Raw genomic sequence first — 5,063 nt, forward strand, 5'->3', positions numbered from 1 at the left:
TCATGAATCAGATGCTAGATATTGGATTTGAGATGTTTAATAACAGAAACAGGATTGAGCAAGAAAAGGATCTCTTGCATGGGAAACAACAATCCAGACAATAGGCTGTAATCAGTGCCCTGTGACCTCAAGACCAACCCAGGGGCTGTCTAACTGTGGGTGAAAATCATAGGAGAGAGTTTTGGGTATGGAAAGCTGGGACATTGGCATAAAGAATGTCCCTACCTGTAAAGACCAACTGACCCCCGCCCCTCATGTAAACAAGGGGGGCACTGGAAATGGAATTGCCCTCAGCTCCTAAGGGAGGGGAGGATTCCCAGTCCTCTCAAGTCCTTATCCAAAACAGAAGAGTCCAAGGAACTCATCTTGCTCCTACAGCCACTATGACCATCACAATCCTGGAGCCCCAGGTAACCTTTGATACAAATGAATATTAATTATCTGATTGACACAAGAGCCACCTACTCTGTCCTGAATTCCATGGGGGAGCACTATGGCTTAAAAAGCTATGTCATCAGGCCGGCGCCACGGCTCACTAGGTTAATCCTCCGCCTTGCGGCGCCAGCACACCGGGTTCTAGTCCCGGTCGGGGCTCCGGATTCTGTCCTGGTTGCCCCTCTTCCAGGCCAGCTCTCTGCTGTGGCCAGGGAGTGCAGTGGAGGATGGCCCAAGTACTTGGGCCCTGCACCCCATGGGAGACCAGGAGAAGTACCTGGCTCCTGACATCAGATCAGCGCTGTGCGCCGGCTGCAGCGCACCAGCCACGGCGGCCATTGGAGGGTGAACCAACAGCAAAGGAAGACCTTTCTCTCTGTCTCTCTCTCTCACTGTCTAACTCTGCCTGTCAAAAAAAAAAAAAAAAAAAAAAAAAGGCCGGCGCCGTGGCTCAATAGGCTAATCCTCCACCTTGCGGCGCCGGCACACCGGGTTCTAGTCCCGGTCGGGGCGCCGGATTCTGTCCTGGTTTCCCCTCTTCCAGGCCAGCTCTCTGCTATGGCCAGGGAGTGCAGTGGAGGATGGCCCAGGTGCTTGGGCCCTGCACCCCATGGGAGACCAGGAGAAGCACCTGGATCCTGGCTCCTGCCATCGGATCAGCGCGGTGCGCCGGCTGCAGCGGCGGCCATTGGAGGGTGAACCAACGGCAAAAGGAAGACCTTTCTCTCTCTGTCTCTCTCTCTCACTGTCCACTCTGCCTGTCAAAAAAAAAAAAAAAAAAAAAAAAGCTATGTCAAATGGATGTAGATGGCAAAGCCTCATTATCCCCATTTCACTCTGCCTATCAAGTGCCACTTAGCTCTCCCACTGCAGTTACATTATATGGAATTTCCAGCCGGGTGCATCTGTCTAGAATTAAGCCTCTTCCCTTAGCATATTCATAGGCACATCCAGAGCATAATTCTGCTTACTCCTGTAAACCAATGGAGGACCTCAAGTTTATCTTCAAACGGTTAAAAGGTAAATTAAACTTTTACTTTTATCATAAACTTCTCCCTAAAGAGACAGTAAGGCTATTGTACTTACCAGCTGATATGCTTTGGCTACTCCTATCTTTCCTGGAAAACTGACATTGACAGGAAAACCCCATGGTAAAATTTTCTACTATAATAGCAAAGGTAAAATCTTACCACATTCTCAGGAAGTCTCTTTGAGTAACTTGTCTGTACCTTGGGTGCAATATTTTTACTGCCCAAAAACCCAATAACCAGTCCCTAAAACAACTAGAGTATTCTTCAGAGTCCCTAATGAAATGATCATTCACAGCCAAGTACCCATAGAGCTGGATTACCAACTGTAGAATAGGGTGGAATATGTGTAGTGATTAACGAAACCTGTTGCACTTAGATTAACAGTAGTGAGCTCATGAGATAAGATATCCATAGGCTTTATGATTAACCCAAGTGTCTCCGTGATTTTGGTAAGAGAAGTCCCTCAGCTTCTACCACCTGGGAAGCAAAGAAATCACTATCTGTTCTCTGACGTGGTTCATGCTATTACTTGGTTTTGGTCCATGTATATTTATTATAATTGTCAAATTTGTCTTTTCCATAAGTCAAAAATCTCATGTAAAAATTACATTCATGCAGGAATTTTAGCCATTACCGATGACTGGTGACAAACCTCTAGATCAGTTAGCAAGGGATGTTTGTTTTCCTGATAGGTAGAAAATTATGCCCTGACATAGCATGAGGAAGTTAAAGAAAATGGACTTTCCTCCCTTGACCTCCCATGAAGATTAAAAGATGATTATCTATGAAGGGGAGATGATGTAGGCAAGGAGGTGGGTAGCAAGAAGAATCTGAGGTTGCTATTTCCTGCTTTTACAATCCTGCCTGCACTGCAGCCCCACCTCCACCACCCAAACTCAGGCTCTTTTCTGTGCAGCAGAAAAACTGAAGTTTATGGAAACCACAGTTCAGAATGCGTGCCAGCCCAAAATAATGAATATGGCTGCTAGCTGTGTCCCTACCGATGACTTTTAGCTAATTATATTGTCATTATGATAAAATTACTATAGTTCCCATTTCTACTCCCTTCCTGCATTTGATGCCATAACATTTATACGATTCCAAATAAAAGTAAGAAACATACCTTCACAGAAAGAAGAGAGAGACAGACAGACATAAAAAGAGAAACAAGAGAAATCTCAAGAGAGACATACACAACACCAGAGAGCTCCCATCCTCTGGATTCACTGCCCAAGTACCAGCAAGAGCCAGGACTGGTAACAACCAAGGCGGGACCTACAGACTGAACTCAGGTCTCTTATGTGGGTAGCAGGTACCCAACCCTGTCCTCACCGCTGCTTCCCAGGGTGCACATCTGCAGGAAGATGAAAGAGGAGCCATAGTCAGGAATTGAACCTAGGTATTCTGATATGGGATGCAGGAGCCTTAGCTGGCATCTTAACCGGTAGGCCAAAAAACTGCCCTTTGCTTGTCTTTTATTTAACATGCAATGATTGTTCTGCAACGAGGAAGTTGTGAGTACCAGTTGCTTTTGTGCTCAATGCTTGTTGGAAATTCTACTGAATTGTAGAGAGAAGCTGAAGGCTGTACTATGGCAAACATTTCTGGTACCAGGGAATTAGAGCAACAACAAATACAACAACAACAAGTCACAGCAACATGGCCTCTCACTTTGGAACGCTTACTATTTTGCCAGGGACTATGTTAACCATTTAACATGAGTAGTTGTTCATAATATGCATGTCCACCAACTTTTTCATGAGCCTCTCATACACATGGATTTCAAAATTTTTGCACAAAAATAAACTTAACTTTTAATTCCATGTCCACAAACTTTTTAAGTCCCCTTTTATGGGAGGTTGCCTGCTAAATGCTAGGATTGTAATAATGACAAGAAAAATCAGTTTCAGAAAGATATTGATTTGCTCTCACGGAGCTGAGAAATGGGGAAGACAGACCATCAAATCCTGCTAACAACTGAATAACTACACACTGTTTGAAGCTTCTGAATGAACCCTCCACTGTGCCAAGAGTTCCACAGTGGGTAAATCTACTCAGCATCGGGGTGGGGACAGGCATTCGACCCAGGGTTTGAGACACTACTTAGGATGTCCCTGAAACACATCCGGGTGCCTGGCTTTGACTCCCAGCTCTGACTCCTGATTTCAGTTTTCTGCTAATGCAGACCCTGGAAGGCAGCAGGTAAAAGCTAAAGTAGTTGGGTCCCTGCCACATCCAGGATACCTTAATTGAGTTTCCAGATCCCAGCTGTAGCTGGGCCCAGTCCCAGACATGGTCGTCATTTGGGGATGAAAGCAGTAGATGTGAGTGCTTTCTCCCCCCTCCCCCGCCCATTTCAAATAAATAAATACCAAGGACTATGTGGAAGATTCCCTAAAAGATATCTCTGGACTCAGGTCTACACACTGGAAAGCAGCAACTAATTCAACAAAGGAGGAGGAAAGAATGGAAGACAAATGTAAGTGTTTTAAGGTCGGATGTAGACATAGGGAGATGCTGGGCCAGGCAGGGATCACCAGCTCTGCAATGATTTCTGCATTTATCACAGGAGCAATAGAAAATCACTGGGGAGCATTCAAACATGGAAGTCACATGTACAGACCTTCACATGTGAAGATAGCACATGTGAAGATACACTGGCCAGAGGGGCTGGGAGATAGGTTCAACCAGAGTGGTAGCAACAGAGATGGTGAGTGATACACAGAGTTGAGGAAATTTAGGGTGAATGTGATGGCTGTTTGGCTCTGTTATAGACTGGACTGGACACTGGGGACGTGTCAGACAAGTGAGGAAGCAGTAGGAGAAGGTGGAATCCAACCCAGAAACAGAGGGATGGGTCCTCCCATAGGAGACGATTTTCCTTTTACATATTCAGCTTCTGATTTGGATTCTGACTGTTTTTTTTTATTTGACAGAGTTAGACAGTGAGAGAGAGACAGAGAGAAAGGTCTTCCTTTAGTTGGTTCACTCCCCAAACGGCCGCTACGGCCAGAGCTACACCGATCCAAAGCCAGGAGCCAAGTGCTTCTTCCTGGTTTCCCATGCAGGTGCAGGGGCCCAAGGACTTGGGCCATCCTCCACTGTCCTCCCAGGCCACAGCAGAGAGCTGGACTGGAAAAGGAGCAACCAGGACTAGAATCTGATGCCCATATGGGATGATAGCAACGCAGGCGGAGGGTTAACCAAGTGGCCACAGCACTGGCCCCTTCTGACTGCTTTAAACTGATTGTCCTGCACCATCCCGAGACCACAGTCATGGGTCAGGAATGAAGGTGTAAGCCAGTCAGAGCCAGCAAGATGCAAGGAAGTGTTCGCATTAGAGAAAGAAGCTTCCCTGGGAGCTCTCCTAAGTGGAAACTTCAAAAAGTTTAGGAAAATGCATACTATGTAAAAACCTATGTTTAAGTTCATTCTTGCATGAACATTTTTAAAAGATTGATTTATGTATTTGAAAGTCAGTGCTACAGAGAGAGAGATGTAGCAAAGAGAGATCTTCCGTCCTCTGGTTCACTCCCCCAGATGACTGCAATGCCCCCAGGCTGAGCCAGGCTGAAGCCAGGAGCAGGGAGCTTCATC

The sequence above is a fragment of the Oryctolagus cuniculus genome, chromosome 7 (assembly GCF_964237555.1).
Source record: "Oryctolagus cuniculus chromosome 7, mOryCun1.1, whole genome shotgun sequence".
Classification (NCBI taxonomy): Eukaryota; Metazoa; Chordata; class Mammalia; order Lagomorpha; family Leporidae; genus Oryctolagus; species Oryctolagus cuniculus.